The 21299-nt window shown below is 33.6% G+C and overlaps 1 protein-coding gene and 1 long non-coding RNA gene across 2 annotated transcripts in view; one reads left to right on the forward strand and one right to left on the reverse strand.

The window, feature by feature from the left end:
- Positions 1–21299, forward strand: part of Ddx56 (putative ATP-dependent RNA helicase DDX56) — a 402780-nt gene that overhangs the window by 186155 nt on the left and 195326 nt on the right. The gene's annotated exons all lie outside the window — the stretch shown is intronic.
- Positions 14822–18087, reverse strand: LOC145314623 (uncharacterized). The gene is made up of 5 exons (XR_013877822.1): positions 17992–18087; positions 17090–17153; positions 16673–16711; positions 15703–15775; positions 14822–15038 (listed from the first exon to the last, which is right to left on the reverse strand). It is a non-coding gene; the product is annotated as an uncharacterized LOC145314623 (long non-coding RNA).

The following is a 21299-nucleotide window of genomic DNA, read 5'->3' on the forward strand; positions in this document are numbered from 1 at the left end:
TATTTAACAACCTTTGTTTTTAGGTCCTTTTTTACTTAAATATTACTAATGGCTGCCTTTATTTTATTTTTTTTTAATATTTTATTTTCTACTGAGAGCTACAATTGAATTTTCATCAGAGCATATTTAAATAAATTTGTATCTACAAATAACTTTCTTCTTTAATTATAGTTAAGTAGTTAAGTGCTGCTACTCTATAATTACAATCTTCTTTAAAAGGACTGTTAATGTTTATGATAATTCATATTAGATTTCAGCAATGTGAAGCTGCTTTGTTTAGGAGTGAGGGGGTGTTTGAGCTAATACTATTCAGAATCAAATCTTTAGTGGTGAAGCTACTCTATAATTCACTTTTTCTGTGTGTTAGTTAGTCCGTAACACTAAGGGGAAAATGTAATTTTCTTAGGTCTTATTGGAGACAGCTGAAATATTCAGTGAAGATTCTTTTGACATTTATTCTTTACAATGCCTTTTTGTCTGTCTGTTGGTCATGCTTCAAAAGACATATTACATATTCTCTCCTCTCATTTGTATTTGTTAAGAAAACTTAACATCTGCTATCACTTTGTGCATTTGACCATTACAAGATTTTTTGTGCTTTGCTACTAATGGTTGTTGTCATAAATGTTTTATTTTGACAATGATCAAAGTATAACCCAATAAATTTTAGCATGTTAGTTTGTTCTGAAATTTTTGCAAGGGGGTACTTTCATGAATAAAAATATATCACAAATTCAGTTTGTCAAAAATATTAATAAGAAGAATGTTCATAAAAAAATAATACTAAAATTTTTGTTCTGATCCCACAATATAAGTTTCAAGTTAGTGTGAAACTGCATTTTGATACTCCGTGCATCATTTTACCCACAAACCTGTCGCATAACTCTTTTTTTAATTTGAATCCCAAAAAAGCTTGGGTGTCTTTGATTTTTATCCTTATATAACAGTAACATGATGTCTATTTATCTATTTGTCTCAAAGGATCTCGCTAACTGCTAGACAGATATGGTTTTTCTTTACATTAAAGCTTTATATACATATGTCCTGGCCATGTTTATAACTATTTTGGGAAAGGGTACCTCCAAAATATAAAAATTGCTCCTAACAAAAAATAACCCTCTAAATTTTTTGAAAAACTATGATCTTAAGTGTAGTTGCGACTCTCCACCCCCCCCCCCCCCCCACCCCCGCCTCCCTCCCCTTCCTATCCCCAAGTGTCCCTAGAGGATTTAAGGGTACGTAGCCGCTAGTCCTTATATTTAAATAACGGGATGTATGTATATCTGTCTCTAGCAAAGGAACTCGTTATCCGCTGAACAGATGTGGTCCTTGTTTTTTTTTTGTAAAACTTAAATTAAAAAATAGAGGGGATTAAATTCTAGTGCCCATAATGATTGCTGGGGGCGTAGCGTTTTTAGCATGGCAAGCATCGTTTTAGAATTAAAAAGAAAATAAATGTTTCAGTTAATAACAACCCAACAAATAATGTCTATAGCAATTTGATCAGCTGATTGGTTTTAATACTAGATGTTTTTTTAAGTAGCGCAGCTACTCTAAATCTAGGAAATAAATCTAATTTTGCTTAGAATTTACTTTTAGGTGTTTTAAACGTTGTAAATTGAAGATTTTATTTTGATAATTAACATTTTACAACAATACCCTCTATAAACTGTGAGGAAGTTTGATAAAATTACGTTTATTTTGCAAGCTTTTTTGAAAATACTTCATTATTTTTATAATTCTGACAAAATAGATTTTCTGTTTAAGTAATTAACATGGCCACAAAAAGGTTTAAGCAGTTATTGAAATATTTTATTACCATTCTTGCTAATTAAATAGTCGTTAACTATGTTTAATTTGCATTTTTTTAAAAGACAGGAAAAATATTCTACTTAAATGCTACTTTTATGAAGTTATCTTAAACCTTTTCCAAAAGTTTGTTTTATAAAAATATTTTATTTTCCATTGATTTTATTGATTATATAGGTTAAAAATATCAAAAGTATTTTTTAAAGGCTATAGATTAATTTTGATTAATTTCGATTTTTAATTTTTTTAATTTTTTTCAAATCTTAAAGAATATGCCTGTCTTTTTAAAGAATAGATTATATAAAAAAAACTAAATTAAACATATTCAGGCTATCAAAAAGTTAAAAATATTTTTTTTTTACTATTAAATCGCTAATTTTTAAAATCATTAGATTTTAAGCTTATTTTGCATGGAAACACACTTTTTCAACTTCATTTCTTCTCAACAATGGATCTTAAATGATTATTACTGAAAACTTTTAAGAAAATGTTATTAACCAAAACTCCAAATAAAGGAAATAATTGCCGTTTGCGAAAATGTGTGCAAAAAGTTGGCAATATCTCGTTAGAAGGGACTTAATGGATTTTAATTTTTACTGCTTACGACTTAGTGGACTATAAACTATTAGAAAAGTATCACTTCAAGGTGGAATTTTAAGGGTCAACTTTTTTTCTTTTAAAATTCGCAGTGGTTACATAGGTCCAAGTATAATTATTTTAGGGGAGGTTACCTCCACCCTCCCAAAGTAATTAAAATCACAGGGTCACCCCCCCCCCTCCCCCTCCTCCCCTTCTAGAGGCCTCTAGGGGCGCAGCTGCTAGTAAATATATATAAAAAGATTAACTTTAATAATCTCTGCTCTGATTAAATTTCTTGCAATTTTGCACCTTTATTAATAAAGAGTTTATATAAAACAGTAAATTTAGTTTCAAAATGATTCACCACATTAAGTTGACCATAAAAAGTTGACATTGGCTATTTATTACACTAGTACCCAAAGTTTTACAATATCATATTCGTTGGCAACTTTGGGGACTTTTATTAATTTATGATGGGTTAGATTATTAAGTTGAGTGTCCAAACGATTTAACCACTAATTGTCATCTACAGATGGGGTAATTTTGTGTAGCATAATTGGTGATATACATCAATTTATCGGTCATTATCCTATCTCATAAGATACCTGGGATAAAACGGTCGATTTCTTTATATCTATTTAGTTACATTATATGAATATTATTTCATAAAGCATATAATTCACAAGGTTATAATATTCAACAGTCAGGATTTGAATGGACTTCTGTCTTCTGAAGTGTGTAATCACTAACCCATAGATTTTACTACTAAATTTCTTTTATTTGATTACATTACATGAATACTATTTCATAAAGCACATAATTCACAAGGTTATAATATTCAACAGTTAAAATTTTAAATAAACTTGTGTATTATAAAGTGACTAATCTATAATTTTTTTCTATTAAACTTATCAACTTCATATGTAATTAACGTCGCTGCTCTTCATTAGCTAGATTTTGAGGATTTTTCAAACAAATATTTGATTTACTAGGCTGCTATGTGATATAGATTTCTTAATTTTCTTATTTGCATGATTTACTCGGCTGCTTTTTGAGTTAGATTTATTAAATAACTTTGAAAGTATTCTCTTGTAAGGATCACCAACAACGCATAACTCACATTGTTCGTCGGACTGTAGTGCTATTCTTACAAGTATACTATAATAAACTCAAATTCCATACTAATTTTCAAGCTGTGTGTCCTTACTTCCGCATATTGAAAAATTTATTAAATTAGAGAGGGTTTTGGTTTAATGAGAGCAAAGAAAATAGGAAGGAATATTTTTGTGCTTTTTTGAATAGGAGAGGTGGGGATACTGGTGCCCAAAGTCTTATAACCACATTATCTTATTCGTTGAAAATTTGATGGAATTTTGATTAGTTGGTTAAAAACTAGTGTGTCTAAATTTTTCAACCAATATTTTTTATGAATAAAAGAAGTGGTTTTGTTTATCATCATTGGGGATATATCTAAAACTTTATCGTTCAGTGTTTTATTCTATATGTTCTATTTATTTTATTTTATATTATTTGACGTAAATGATAACACACTGGTGATAAGAGTTAATACTCTGTGGTTTAATATAAATTTGATATTAATAAGGCTATAATCCAGAGAGGGATGAGACATTGAGCTGTTTAATACACGAGTCCCCAAAGTCTTATGATAAAATTTTTTTTATTCGTTGGCCTAACAACCTTAGGAACTTTTATTGAATTTGATTGTTGAGTGTCAACAAATTTCAACCTTTAATTGTAATTTAGAGAAGGGGTAATTTTGTGTATCATCATTGGATATGTACATCAATTTATCGGCCATTGTTTTATCCCTTTTGTTCCCTGCTATAATCTCTCACATATCCTGCTAATATAAATCAAAATTGAATTATTTTAAAGCACCTGGAAGTTAATGAAATAATATGATACTTTAATCTATTTTGGGGGCAAAGCATTGAAAGTACGTGCACAGAGATTAAGGCTATTTAAGGGGGGATCCTTCACTTTCAATTTTATTTTTGGACCCAAAAGAAACTTCAATGTAAAGGTTAATGAGAACATTACCAACAGACACACACACACACATTCCGTTACTTTTGTTAACTAGAAAAAATCTTTTTTATCAAAATTCGTAATTTTATGAATATTAAATATGAATAAAAATGAATAAAAGTTTTGAGAAATTTGCAAATCCAGATATCTGCAAAAATTCTGCTAAATTTTGTATTCATTGTTTTACATTTTCTAATTAGCAAAATTTTTATTATTTTCAGATTCTTTAGTAGCTTAGCTAATCTATAATTTGGTTATGTCTGTATATATATCAAACTGTAAGATTACCTACTTTAATGCTTACGAGTGACTACGCCCCTAGAGGCCTCCAAGTGCCCTTGAGGGGAAGAGGGAGGGAGGAGTGTAATGACCACTTTGTGCTTTTCTAGCAGTAGAATACCCGTCCTTATTTCTCATGTAATACGTCCTTGTTAAAAGGATGTTGAATTGTTTTTATTTAGAAAAGGGATGTTCGAAGCCACTGAAAAAGAACTTAGAACCAACTAGAAAGAAGTATTCTCTTGAAACACAACCTAATAATCGGTTAAGCAATAAAGAAGATTGTAAGGAACAAACAGAGAAAGACTGGAAAATATCCTTTTAAATGACAGTTGGACCACAGACACCCTTCCCCCCTACCTAGTTTTCAACATCAAAGACTTCTTTAAACCCTACGGGGTCCTTCGAACTTCTGGGATCTTCTGATCAGTATAAAACTTAACCTAAACTAGAATAAGCAGCGATTTTAACATTTGTTCGTAGTGAAGCTACTCTATAACTCAATTTGGCCGTCTGCTCGGCTATGGGGGAACGTAATTTTCCCAACTCATATTGAAGTTATAAAGCTGAAATTTTGGGTGACCTTTGCGCATCCAGTCTTCGCGACTTATAGAGGTTATCTTCCTTGCTACTAATTTTAATTACTGGTTCACTTTCAGTTAAAGGGAAATTGCTGGAAAAGTGATTAAGCTGAGGACAGCAAAACTATCTAATTTGTTCACAGGGGGTATATTCTAAAAACTATTTAATTTGTCCCTTAACTGAAAAACAATCTTTTCTTTCAATTTGGGTACATTCTCTAATAGGGTTCCACGACAAACGTAAGAGTCCCAAACGTCAGAGTGGAAAAACATCAGAGTGGACAAACGCAAGAGTCCCAAACGTCAGAGTGGGACAAACGTCAGAGTGGGACAAACGTCAGAGTGGACAAACGCAGGATTTTTGGGACAAACGTCAGAGTGGACATTTTATAAGTAAAACGTATGAGTCTCGATTTTATAATCATTAAAGCGCTGCGGCTAGGTAGGCCAGGGTGCTGAGTGCTGCAGCCAGAGTCATTTTCTTTATGATTAGGTTAGGTTAGGTTATAGGCTAGGGGGCCGAGCGCCCGCGGCTAGGCAGGCTAGGGGGCCGAGCGCTGCGGCTAGGTAGGCCAGGGTGCTGAGTGCTGCAGCCAGAGTCATTTTCTTTATGATTAGGTTAGGTTAGGTTATAGGCTAGGGGGCCGAGCGCCCGCGGCTAGGCAGGCTAGGGGGCCTAACTGTCTATTTTTTGTCATATAATTAAAATAGCATAGACTCTGATGTTTTACTTAAGCAATGTCCACTCTGACGTTTGTCCACTCCGACGTTTGTCCCACTCTGACGTTTGTCCACTCTGACGTTTGGGACTCTTGCGTTTGGGACTCTTGCGTTTGTCCACTCTGACGTTTGGGACTCTTACGTTTGGGGTAGGACCGGATAAGACATTGGCCGATAAATTGATGTACATCCCCAATGAAGCTAGACAAATTACATTTTATGTAGATTACAATTAGTGGATGTAACTTTTAGACAATCAACTTAATGAATTAACCAATCAAAATTCAATAAAAGTCCCCAAATTTGTTTAGTCGACGAATAAGAAAACATTAGTATAAAACTTTGGGGACTGGTGTAATAAACAGCTTATCCCTGCAAATCAACAAATAATACAAAATTTTAGAAACATTGCCAACTTTGCTTTCAACGCCCAAACCACTGGGAAGCTTCGTTTTGGTTCTCTGATGGTCAATGATTTCTGTGTGGAGGAGGGGATGGGCCCCCAGTTGTTTACAGGGATGTAAATATTCATATACATATACTAGAGGCCTGTTGGGGTATTATTTTCTAGGGGACATTCTCTTGGAAGGGTAAAGGGACCCTCCCAAAAAAAGGTTAACAATCTTCCCAGGACATATGAGAAGCAGGACTAACGGCTTGCGATATCCTTTGATAAAAACACAGAGACAGATATATGTTACTTTTATATAATTTATTTAATATTTGGATCAAGTCAAGCTGAGTGTGCCAATGGCAACAAGTAAAACAGAGCGTGCCAATATTCCCCCTAGTCAAGTAGAATATGCCAATATTCCCCCAAGTAAAACATAGTATGCCAATATTTCATCAAGTAAAGCATAGTATGCCAATAGTTTAGCAAACAAATCAGCATGACAAAAAAATAAAAAAAGATGAATTTAACATATTTTCCGATTTATGTTATAATGATTCAACCTACAAATTTACTACTTTATGTAAAAAAAAATATATAAACTAGCAGTTGCGTCCCTAGCATCTAGGAGCTATCTATTCCAAGTAGTAGAAAAGTTAGCCTAAAACCATTAAAATTTCAAAATAAAAGATCTCACTAATCAATTGACTGTTATGGTTCTTTTTCAATGAAGCTTCTTATTGGTCCTTTAAAATACCATGCTTTTGTTACAATAGTTTTTCTTTTTAAAACTTAAATGTAAAGGATATTTTCAGCTCTCTCCTTCCCTCAAATGCCCCTAGAGACATCGAGGGAGGGGGGGCGGGGGTGGAGCCGCTAGTATATATACATAAATTATTTCAAAGTTTTAGATAAAGCATATCTTGACAAGTTAAGCAGAGTATGCCAATATTACGCCAAGTAAAGCAGAGTGTGCCAATATTCCCCCTAGTCAAGTAGAGTATGCCAATATTCCCCCAAGTCAAGTAGCGTGTGCCAAAACAGACTATTGGCATACTCAGCTTGACTTGATCCTAATATTTTTTTAATTCTATCTATAGATTATATTAAATATGTGATAAGCTTTGACAGATATTGTGTTTAAATTAGGGTTGGGCCGGATATCCGGTGTAGCCGGATATCCGGCCGGATATCCGGCCATTTTCAATATCCGGCCGGATACCGGATATTGAAACTATCCGGCCGGATATCCGGCAATATAATCTTTTATATTTTACAACAAAAATCTCTGTTTTTTTTTTTAATCTTAAATGGCTGTAATTTTCTTATTATTGAAGATAGAAGAACAATTTTTTCTGAATATGTTTATCTTTATGTAAATTGTATATTATAAATCTCAAAACATAAATTTTGGCGGTGGCAGCAGTACTTGGCAGCTGCCAGCCGCAAACCGACGGTTTGCAGGTAAACGGCAACGGATTTTATGAAATTGTAATATGTCATGAAGATATATAAAAAAGCCTAAGTTTAAAATTTGAAATCTTCAAGTAAAAATTTGCGGTCACAGGAACCATTTAAAGATTTCTGGAGACCTGGAGGTTCAGGACTTGCAGGATTATACCTGGAACCTGAAATCAACTTGAACACCTATATTCCATATGAGGATGTACGACTATAGGATATTTTAGTATTAGATAACATGAAATGCTTTGTTTAGGTAGAAAAATATTTTTACTTTTTACCTGAATGACCTTACCAGATTTGCTGGCATCTTGTGCCCGCCAGGAAGGAGGTATTAAAAAAATTTTAACTCTTAGTTATGTGTCATACCCATATTTCGAAAGTCACTTAGTTATAGACCTCTAACTTTTATACACAGAAAATGGGATAGAAAAAAACAGAGGGGGGATGGGGGCAGGCATTCAACGCCACATCCCCGCCCATCCTCCAACCGTTAGGGGTTGATATTACAGATTGAGGGAAGTAATAGTTCATTAAATTTATTTGCTAAGAAGAAAGATCATTTAATACTTATCTAATTTTTAAGTTTTAATCTTAATTTTATCCTATTATACAAAGTATTTTCACAGTAGCTTTCCTCCTATTTCTAGCCCCTTGCGGGGGACTCTAACCTTGCGGGGCCAATTGCCTAACCCTGTGGGGCAATCACCTAACCAAATATAACCTAACCTAACCTAAAGTAACCTATTAAAAGCAATTTTAAAAATACATTGAATCGCCCTTTAAGGTTCGTTGCCACAAAAGGGACTATATCCTTTTTTGATACTTTAATATGTAGTAATTTGGCCAGTTATCCGGCCGGATATCCGGTAATTTGGCCGGATAACCGGATATCCGGCGTTGGCCGGATATCCGGCCGGTTACCGGATATCCGGCATTTGAATTCAGCCGGATATCCGGTATCCGGTATCCGGCCAAAAAAATATCCGGCCCAACCCTAGTTTAAATCACTGACTACGATGTTTTTCATTATAAAGTTTTTTAAAATCGATTGGCCTTTCCCTCCAAATGCCTGTAACTACTCCCACCTCAACATTTTTTTAAATAGATGAAAAGTAAGGGAGGGGTTAATTTTTTTTTCTAATACATACAGGGCTACCAAGGACGCAACATAACCTAACCTATCCTTATCTCAAGTAATAAACAAATAATTAAACACTACCCCACCCCCTTAATTTATTTTTTTTCATACAATAGGTGGAGGGGGGATTTTTTGTGCTGGAAAAGGGATGCTAATTTTACAGTAGCTACGCAATTAGATGAATATTACCATCCTTTGAAGGAACGGCATTCCTGAACTCTCAAACTCGCCTGGGAAGCCTTACCATAGTCCCCGGATGTCCTCCATGGAATCAAACATACACCTTCGCTCCAGACTTTCTGACCGACCTTGTGCAACTCAAACATTTGAGTCTAGGAAATGGTGTTCTAAATTTGTTACAAAATTTAAAAAACAAAGTAATTGGATGTCAAGCTGTCTTTCCTTTACTCAACAGCTATTTTTAGATACATTTAGTTGATTATTCCCTGGTCTTTAAATATGCTTATTTAGAACTACTAAAGTAGATAAATGACTGACAAAATGATCTGTCTTTTTGAAATACCTTAAAAGGTTAACATTTAGATTTAGAAAGTTACATATTTTCATTAAGGTCATCTGACTTTTGATTTTATAAGGTACCTATTATAAATGGTTTAAAACCAAGTATTTTCCTAGAATACCTTCTAATTTAAAACGCTGTATACAGATAACTATGACTATGAAAGTCAACCCTTTCCTGCTGAAGGGCTAAACAGCCTGGAATTTCTGGAGATGACGAACATAAAATTACCAACCTCTTTTGTCCCAATGCCTAACCTTAGGAAAGCCATACTTTATTTTGGGTACTTTGTAAATCTTTCTATAAAGTAACAGGATGTATAAGTGTATGTGCGTCTGTCTGTCTCTACAGAAGGATCTCACTAAGATAAATATCCCTTAGAAATAAATCCCATCCCCCTCCCTCATAAAAAAATAAAATAAGAGGGGAGGGGATAGTAGTCGACTTACTTCCTCTCCTGAGAGGTCTTCCTAAAAATATAACAAACTTATTTCTTTTTTCTGTCAATTTTTAAATTATAGATAACTTTCTTAAAAATTTATGTTTAAAAGGTTTTGAAAGGTTAGGCCTTTCAAAGAATACATTAGATGTTTTACTCAATGCAAATCTAAATAGATACAACGTATAGTGTCCAATAAAAATTGACTTTATACAATACAAATGGCCAATAATAGGCCAGTATACACTATTGATTAATTGACCACTAATAAATTGTATACTGACCTATCATTGGTCCTTTGTATTGTATGACGTCATTTTAAATTGCTGTTTCCCCTAAATAGTATAGCCTAAACCCTCAGAGAACTGAAACTGCCGGGTCTGGAGGTGCCAGAGCTGCCATCTGATTTCCTCTGGGATTTCCCCAACCTGGAATGGTTCTACTCCACAAAGGAATGTGCAATCATGGTCTCTTATTCGTTGGCTTAAAAACTTTTGGCTCTTGATTGATAAATTCTTGATTGGTTGACATTAGCAGTATCAAAAATTTCGATGGAATATGCAAGGAGTAATTTTGTTTTCATCATTGGGAATGTACATCAATTTATCATCCATTGTCTTATCCCGAAAGATACCTAAGTCTATCAGATGTCAGTTTGTCCCACAGTACAGTAATTATTACTTTATTATAATATTCAACCTTTTTAACTAATTATATCAATCTACCAAATGGATAATTTTGTTTATCATCATTTGGAATGTACATCAATTTATCATCCATTGTTTTATCCCTAAAGTTTGTCCCATAGTGTAATTATTCAGGGATCTAAAGGGATAAGACAACGGTCGATAAATTGAAGTATATCCACATTGATGATAGACAAAATTACCCCTTCTGTAGCGTAAATTAGTGGTTGATGCGTTTGAACACTCAACTTAATAAACCAACCATTAAATCAAAATTCATTCAATCCCCAAAGTTGTTTACGCCAACCAATAAGAAAGCGTTATTATAAAACTTTGGGGACTAGTGTAATAAACAGCCCATTGGTACCTTTCTCTTTGGTAATTATTATTTTACTACAATATTTCACCTTTTCAACCAATCATGTCAATCTACCAAATGGATAATTTTATTTATCATCATTGGGAATGTACATCAATTTATCATCCATTGTATTATCCCTAAAGATCTCTGGATAAATTTACAATAGTATAATAACCTATGAAATTATGATTATACAACGATTAAGGGAGATTTGGAGACAATACCTGTAGGATTTTTCCAGAAAATGACCGCTAGCCAAAGAGTTGTGCTTAATAATAATCGAATAAGATATATTGATCTTACAGGCAAAGACATAGATAAGATGATATCCTATTATTGAAATAGTAATTTGCTTTTTTCTGTTAATTAAGATCTCATTAACTATCGATTTCATTGAGTTCTTCATTAGCTGAGCTTTAAGCAGCTTTCAAAACTAGCTAAAAAAAATACTTTACTCTGTTAGATCTTTTTGTGTTGTATTGAGTCAATATACATGTTAATTGCTTATGTCGATGGATAGAATTACAGACAAAGTGATTTAAAGGCACCCCTAAGTAGGAAGTCACATTTAAAGGGGGGGGGGGTAAATATAATTTGTTTATCTTCAGACAAAAAACCTAGCTACTTTATTCTTTAAACTAGCGGCTACGACCCCCAGAGGCTTTAAAGGCACTTGCGGTGATGGGGGATTTTATTCGACCATGACCCATTTTTTTTATTTTAGATACTAAAAGAAAAAGTTTTAAAAAAATAGAGGGGGGATTATATTTTTTCTAGGGGGGGGGGGGGGTTACCTCTCCCAAAATAGCTATGAACCTCCCCAGAACTATGAGAAGCTACACAGTTAACATACCATTGTATACAGACAAAAACACCTCACTACTTAATTCTTTAAAATCTACGACTTTTTTAGGGTTGCATACAAATACAACAATTTACCTGTCAGAAAATGATATAACTCAGGTAGCTAAAAATACAGATATAAATATTAAATATGACTATCTATAATACAAAGTAGACTATGTCTATCTGTCCGTCTGTCTGTCTGACTGTCCCTTAAGATCTCGGTAACCACTGAACCGATCGGATTCTACTCTTCAGGGTATATACCTATTGGTCCTGTGGTGGTTTTAAGCTATTTTCTTGGGGGGTGGAACACCCCCAACCCCCAAAAAAATCAAAAAAATCTCCCCCCCCCCTTTTTTAAAAAGAATTTGCTGAAGATTTTCTTGGTCCTTTTACGAATTTTGCCTAATTTTTTTTTTTAATCACCTCTTGAGGCAAAGCCCCTAAAGGCTAGGGGCGAAGATGTTAGTTTTAAATAATTTACCAAGGCAGAATGAAAACAATAACAGGTAAATGTATGTACAACAAACCTTTATAACAAGTAACTGTGCCGTGCGTACATTCAATAACAAGCTTTGTATAGTGCCAATAAAACATGACGTTATACAGGCCTACCATTGGCCAATTAAAATGTATACTGGCATGTCATTGGTATCTGTGTATTTGACTATCATTGGTCATTTGTTTTGTATGACGTCTTTTTTATAGGCACTATAAAGAGCCTCTTCAATAACTTACGATCAAAGAAGATATATCTTCTTTGCTTACAATATCCGTTATTAGATTTAATTCCTATGGATGTTGTAATTCATGTTTGTTTTAGCTTTCAGAAGAGCATTACAGACCATTTGTCGAGAGTGTCATAAACAGTCCTGAAAATACAGGTAAAGGAAGGTGGGAAACCCAACCCAGCTACCTATTCATTCAATGCCAAATCCTTTATTGTATACTAGCGGCTACGCCCCCTAGAGGCCTCTAGGGGCACTTGAGGAGGAGAGAGTCCAATTTAATAATTAAATTTCTTATTTTAGATTTTAAAAGAAAAAGTAAAAAAAAATTTGGGGGGGGGGAAATTTTAATTTGAATAATTTAAAAAAAATCAAAAAAAAAAAATTCTTGGGGGGGGATTTTACATTTTTTGGGGGGGTTGGGGGTGTCCCACCCCCCAAGAAAATAGTTATAAACCTTCCCGGGACCTATGAGAAGCTACCCTGTTAAGGAGAACCCGATCGGTTCTGCGGTTAGCGAGATCCTTCGGTACAAACGTACAAACACACAGACAAACACACAAACATCCTGTTACTTTTTTTTATAGATTAAAATAGGTATGATCCGTACGAGAATTACCAATTTTATTTATTCATGCACCATTTTTATATTATACTCATATTTCAGAATCCCATGAAAAATGTTTTATTCGTTATAATTGCTTTTTTATAACCCATTATTATTCAATTAATTAATGTAAATATATAATTATGTTTTTTGTAAGCAATACCTAGTGACATAACTTTACTTGTTTTAGCAGAGCAACTTCTTTATAATTCATATAATATTCTAACAGGAAGAGTATTGATTCGAGGGAACCCGTTGGCCTGCTCTTGTGAAATACTCTGGCTCATTTATGAACTTAAAACTTCTTTTGTGTTCCAGGTAAAATCTATTTAAGCTTTATGAAACCCGCGACCATGGCTCAACACGTAGGGAGATGATAGGTTCGAATCTCAGATTAACACTGCGTCATAACTAAAGACGTTAAAGTGGATCCTACTGCTGCTATGTCAAGTGCGACACATTGATAGTTAGATTAGGGAGAATGCCTTGGCCCAAAACAGGCGCAACTCATTACCATGCACAGTTAAGACTTCTCAGACAAAGGTCATGCAATCAAAAAGCTGGTTTAAGCTATTTTTAAGAGGGAGGTAAATATAACCAAAACAATTTTAAAATTTGACATATAATGTATAAATTGACAGAAATCTTCCAATTGTGATAATTAAAGTTACCCTTTCTGTAGATTAAAACTACTCGTTCTTGAGCCAATGAATAAGATAATGCGATTATAAAACCAACATTTTAATGACCCTTGTCTTAAAGTCCCAATACCTGTACCAAGGCATTCCCGTAAGGTTGTGCAATCAAAGGGTTGATTGTCTTATTGGTGTTATCTAATCTAATTGTGTGTTTGGCTTAAAGATTAAATTTTACCCCTCAGTTTTCCTTGGTTGTTGGACCTGACGTTACAGTGTCATGAACAGTAGCCTCGCCCTCAAGGAACACGTACCCAAATTTACATCGTTAGCTAATTCGTTGGCTTGAAAACTTAGGGCAGTTTTATCAAATTTTGATTAATTGGTTTTTTAAAATTAAGTGTTTAAACTTTTCAACTTCTAGTTTTAATGTACAGAAGAGGAAATATTGTAAATTATTATTGGGAATGTACATCCATATATCGTATACTGCATCACCCCTTTTGATCACTGAGTGTTGAGCACTTAAGTGACCCATCAAATTCATCCCATTATTGACATCTAGCGGTTGTTTAATAAACTATTATTTAGGATGCGCGGTGTTATGATGGAATATATCTGGAAAATGTTGATCCTGACGAATTGTTTGATAGATGTTCATAAAATTAATGGCAGTTTCCCTCAGAGTTTCTTGTTGAGCATAGACCCCCCTTCCCCATATTAATATATGTTAGGTTGGTAGTTATGTTTTGGTTCTGTATTGCTTCAGATAGGGTTAGGTTAAAGCTCTTTATAGTGCCTATAAAAAAATTACGTCATACATTACAAATGACTAATGATATGCCAATACACAGACTAAATTACTAATGGCAGGCCAGAACATTTTAATTGACTAATGGTAGACCAGTATGACATCATTTTTATTTGCACTATAAAAAAACTTCGGTAAGGTTAGGTTATAAGAAAATAAAAAATCTAACAAACGTAAATGGAAATAAGTAATCATGTATTAAGAATATTTAATCACATTAAAAACATTTTGATTTTTAAATGTATGTTTATATAATAAAGATTAAGGAACATATCTTTCACGCAATAAACTAAAAAACTTATTTACCATAGAATTAAAGGACACATTAATTTTTCTTTTATTGATCTTTCTCTGTTCACTGTTAACACCAAGTTGACTCAAATCTTAGTAGAACTCTAAAATAAATAATAGACTAGTCATTATGGCTTCAACACCGATCAATATTCGCTGGATTTTGAACCGATTCTCATCCATACGGAAAAATCATGAATAGCATCGTATTACGTCACCAAAAATAGTAAAACATAAATCAATACAGTTTAGTTGGCCCGGGACTATGGCCCCTCGGGCCCAACTAAACAGAAATTAATCTTATAATTTTTATTTTACTATCTGAGTAAAGCTGTCTATGATGCAATGCGATAAATAACTATTCTATGGTTACAAATTTAAATTCAAGATTTTGTACAGTATACTCATATACATTATAAATGGGTTATTCTTAAACTTTAAAAAAAAATAAAAGGATTAGATGTACATATTAGGAATACTGGGTCCAAGTCACCACTCTGCAAACTTCATGGACGAAGGGGACATGGGTCTACAATGAAAATTATAATTATACCCAATTTCAAATAACCATGTTTTCTTATTCGTTGGCTCAAAAACCCTGGGTACTTCTGACGAATTTTGATAGGTTGGTACCAACTGGGGAAGAATTTTATAAATTTTCCATTGTCTTGTTATATATCCCTGACAAGCATAGTATAAATGTGATAATGTAAACCAGACGGACGGGCCGACTCAAACTATAGAAAAGCTTCGCTTTTAAAAATATACCCTTTGTTAAATCTGCTATATCTATTCTGAATACATCTTGCTACGCCGTCAGAAAGGACTCGTTCTGTACATCCTAAAAAACAAGGATGACAACATCCATGAAAGCGAAGCTCTGAAACGGTATAACAAACGAACAATAACACTTGTAGAGAGTCAGAACTGAATAATCTGAATATAAATGTATAAAAGTCAAACCAAAATTAAAAACCATTTTTTGTGACGTTGAGGGTGGTCCTTTGTTGAAAAAATGCATAATACAGGATAATGTTTAAGGACATACTTACATTTTTAGAATACTTCGCTTATAAAATTGTACTTTGTTTTACTAGGAATCAGTATTCCAAAAATCAGATCAATCGGATAATTATATCACATAAATATTTGCATTAAAAAAGTTAAAAATCTACATTTAAAATGAAGGCACGGACATTCTGGTTATGATAATAGAGTTGATACGCCTTCTAAATCGTACCTAACTACCACGGAAACAGCATGAAACATTTGAAATCGATAGGATAATTCTAACATATCTAAATTGACGAAAAGGGCTAACCGTTACGGACGGACCTACCCTAATCATAGAAAAGCTGCGCTTTTAAAAATATTTTTTAATTCTGTCACAGAAGTATGAAAATTCCGGAGATCTTAAGGAAAAAAAACAATTATGTACATACCGCCAAATAATGATAAGGATAAAGAAAAAAATTTTGGTTGAAATGTATTGACACCATTAGTTACCAATCATTAATCAATCCTTATACTAAAGTAACAGGATGTCTATGTCTATGTGTGTGTGTGTGTGTGTTTATATGTTTGTACCGAAGGATCTTGCTAACCGCTGAACCGATCGGGTTCACCTTAACAGGGTAGCTTCTCATAGGTCCCGGGAATGTTTATAGCTATTTTGATGTGTATCAATTTATCAGCCATTGTCTTATCTCTTGCAACGCTACTATAAAATTGTTCTTACCGGTTCTACAAGACTCCCTTGCATAATTTCCACCATATCCTATTATATAAAGTAGTAAGTTTTTTTTGTCTGTAGCAAAGGATCTCGCTAACCGCTGAACCGATATGGTTCTCCTTTACAGTGAAGCTTCTTATAGGTCCTGGGAAGGTTTTAAACTATTTTTGGGAAGGGTGTCTTCACCTCCCTCCCCCCAAAAATATTTTTTTTACTCTTTTGAACACAATTTTGGATCTCGCTAACCGCTGAACCGATATTGTTCTTCTTTACAGTGAAGCTTCTTATAGGTCCTGGGAAGGTTTTAAGCTACTTTTGGGAAGGGTGTCTTCAACATCCCCCCCCCCCCCAAAAAAAAATATTATTTTACTCTTTTGAAACTCAAATTTAAAATGGGATGAGGTCGACTTTTCCCCCTCCTACCTGAAGTACGCCTAGAGTCTTCTAGGGGGGTAGCCGCTAGTGATTGATATAATGGAGGTGATTTCTAAAAAAAACAAGGATGACAACATCCATAAAAGCAAAGATCTAAAATGGTATAACAGGCGAACATTAACGCTTGTAGAGTGTCAGAACTTAATAATAAGAATATAAATGTATAAAAGTCGAAAAAATTGTAAGTAAATGTGTTGAAAAACTTGTTAAATACATGAAAATAATTAAGAACATACCTACATTTTTAAATTGATTATAAAGACGCTTCGCACATAACATTATGCTTTGTTGTCCTGGGAATCAGTATTCCAAAAACCAGCTAAATCGGATTATTATATCATATTAAATTTGTTAAAATATTTAAAAATCAACATGTTTAAAATGGACGTACGGACATTCTGGTAGTGATTATAGAGTTGATACGCTTTCTAAATCGTACCTAAATTCCTAAATTAACGAAAAAAAGCTATCCGTTACGGACGGAAGGACGGACCGACTCTTATTATAGAAAAGCTTCGCTTTTAACAAGGATGACAACATCCATGAATAGCGAAGCACAAAATAATTATGGAATGTACAAACGAACAAAGTGAGGTATAGAGTTGTTTGATGTTTAGTTGTCATAAAGAAGAAAAGTAATTGAATTAATTAAAACTTTATTTTGAGTTTCCAATTTATTGCAAGGGGGTGTGGAATTTCTTAGATCCCCTTTAACAACAAAATATGATATTTAAATTTATGAATTATATAATTACAAATATTTTAGATAAAATAGCCTTAAGATTGAACAATTTTATCTAAAGATCATATGAGCAGTTTACATTATCTTACAGGACACTAACCTATATATTAAACTAATATAGTAAAATAAAAATTTTAAAAAAACTTACCCCATAATCTGTGTTAACATAATTTTGACCATTTGCCATTGCAAATAATACAATACAAACGATAAAAAACAATTTCATTTTCTTCTAAAATAATATATATCCTATAATATAAAGAATTAAGTTTTTTTTAGTAAAGCTTAAGATTTCGATAACTGTTGAACTAATTGAGTTGAAAGCTTCGCATAGGTCCCGGAATACTTTTTTATTTTTAAATTAAGTCTTTGGTTGGTTTTAGGCCATTTTTCTGGTTTTCCTATCCCGTCGAATATAGAACTCCCAGATGCTATGAGTGCAAGCGCTAGTATATATTACAGCCCCAAAGTAGAAGTAGAGTTAACAGTTCAAAGAATTTTAAGAACTGAACGATTTTCCCTCTTGCCATTATACATTTAAGTGAATTTGTTAGAAAGACTGTTTTTTAAAGTTAAATAGGGTTCATAATATTACAGTGTAGTAGCAGTCTATTACAGTCTTACAATTCCTATGTTATTAAATTTTTTATACTATTATAGAACCCACAGAGAACCACTTTATAGGACCACTTTAAAGAAATCTTAAATTTGCCATAGCAATTTAGACCAATCAAACATGTTTGCTAAATCTCTCAAGTCTAAACTAATTATTAGCTAGTTTATCAAAGAATCTAATTCTCCACAGCTTTGTAAAAGTATGCAATTTTGTAGCGGGACAAAGTGTCTTAAAAATCAGCAGTGGCGTGCGAAGCACTTTGTCTAGGGGGGGGCATTTTGAAGATTTTATAGAATTTTGCCCCCCCCTAAATCAAAGTGCCCCGGGGGGGCACTTTGCTTTAGGGGGGGGGCATTTTGATTATATATACTAATTTTAAATAAGGGCGTTTTAAGGGGTGGGATTATTTGATTATGGGCCTTCTAGTTCTTATCCCTTCTTCCCCATCCCTTCCCCCATCCCTTTTTCCCATTTATATCCCACATCTTTCCCCCCCCCCATCTCTTCTCCCCCATCCCTTCTCCCCCATCCCTTCTCCCCACCCTGCAATGACCGAAGGGAAGGGAGCTAGAAAGCATCTTTGAAAAAAAAGTACAGAAGATAATTTAACCTCCCCCCCCCCCCCACCACAAAACATTTTTTATGGGTGGGTGGAAGGGGATGTTATAAAATCTCAGCAGGAAGGATGAATAACCTCATTAAAAAAAAAATTTTGGGGGGGGGAGATAAAAACACTCATTTTGGAAATAATTTACCAAAAATTAACCTAATATGTAAAACTGATTTTAAATATTTATTTATTGTATGACAACAAGGATGACAACATCTTTAAGTAGCAAAGCACAAAAATCATGAATAAGAATACAGACAAGTAAATTTAAAGAGCATCTGTTGAAATAAATATATATTTTAGGTAGAAAAAGTCACAAATCCTTTTTCCTGTAAACTGTGTGATGACAGTCAAAGTAAATTACATACTGGATGCTCGAATCAGCGAGAAATTTTATTTTTTTAAATATTATAATCCACAAAAAAATTACTTGTCCTTTTATCTACAGATATAAAAATCTCTTAGAAATATAGGGTATAGTCTCTTTTGTGGCAACGCCTCTTAAGGAGCATTTTGTCGTATTTTCATAGTAGCTTTTAAAAGGTTATTCTAGGTTAAGTTAGGTCAGGTGATTTCCCTGCAGGGTTAGGCAATTGGCCCCGCAGGAGCTATAAATAGGTGAAAAGCTACTGTGAAAATACGACGAAATGCACCTTAAGAGGCAATGTCACAAAAGGGACTATACCTGAAATTTAAAAGATACAAACATAGCCAAAAACGTCCTGAAAAGCAGTCCAACCTCCATGAATTTTTAATAGTTAATTATACTCCATAATGATGGGAATGTTAACATTAAGTTTTAGCCTTCTATCTTTAATTTCAGTTGAAAAAATCACATTTCCTTCTTAGCATTACGTACTGACAGCCATAGTGAATTATAGAGAAGCTAAAAAGTTATATCAACATATCCTACCCTCTTTAAATGGCACTTTAAAACTCTGTTAATTTTTGATTAAGTGGTGTTTCCAAGGATTTATAAGGGCAGTGCATGAAGCGCACCTAAAATATTTACTCCCCCTTTGAACTAAAATCAATTAAAGACAACAAGAGTGGCGTATTTGATCAGGTTAGGAATATAGAGTGTAGTTAGTTTTAATGGTTTTTAATGAAAATTGCCATTAAAAAAAAATGTCTTTTTGTAAGGGTATGTACACAAAAAAAATTATAAACTTATCCTGAAAATAAAATGACATCATATATAGTTATTCATTTAGACAGACATACAGTGTTGAGAAAAAGGCTTAGATAAATATCAACGCTGTTTCTTTTTTATATAAAATAACTTTTTGATTAAATATTTGTTGTTTACACATGTTTTTAAAGAAATAAAAACACAATATACAATGCAATGTGATAAAAAGCAGAAACCGTTTGGAAGGGCGCGAAGCGCAAATTTTTTTCTTCAAATATGCAGGGAGGGAGGGGTTTTTGGGCTATTTATTACACTAGTCCCCAATATTTCATATAAAATTTTCTTATTCGTTGGCTCAACAACTTTGGGGACTTTAATGGAATTTTGATTGGTTGGTTAATTAAGTCGAGTTTCCATACATTTCATCCATTAATTGTAATCTAAATAAGGGTTTGTGATTTTGTTGGGGATGTACAAAATTTCTTTGGTAAAAAGTTTATATTATACAAAATAAAATACTTCCTATTACCTGGTTTGTTATGTTCAGTGAAAAAAGATTATAACCTAATTTCTACACTAATTAAAAAATTTGGTAAGGTTAAATGAATAGTAACTGTCTGATTGGCGCGAAGCGCCAAAAATTTTTTTTTGGAGTATTTCTTGATCTTTTTTTTGAAACTGGGATAGTTTTGCTTTTTTTAGGGTAGGGGGCAAAAAGGGGCATTTTTATTGACCAGGGGGGGGCAAAATGGGGCATTTTTCAACATTTAGGGGGGGGGGCAGGGGGGGCGGTGGCTAGGGGGGGGCAGGGGGGGGCGTTTTGGTCGCTAGGGGGGGGGCGATTGCCCCAAATGCCCCCTTCGGTTCGCACGCCACTGAAAATCAGCCATGTGACGTCATAAAAAAAATGGGAAAAAGAACGTCTAAAAAAGAGATGGATAATTCCTCATTTTTATAACGTCACAAGGCAAATTTTTTCAGACACTTTGTCCAGCTACGCTATTTTCATTTAGTTTTATTTTGTTATTTTGGAGATACTACCTCAATCCCATAATGAGGAAGAGGTCCAGAAACTTATTATTGGGCAAAGTAGACAGA

The sequence above is a fragment of the Acartia tonsa genome, chromosome 3, assembly GCF_053477335.1.
Source record: "Acartia tonsa isolate MP-2025a chromosome 3, ASM5347733v1, whole genome shotgun sequence".
NCBI lineage: Eukaryota > Metazoa > Arthropoda > Copepoda > Calanoida > Acartiidae > Acartia > Acartia tonsa.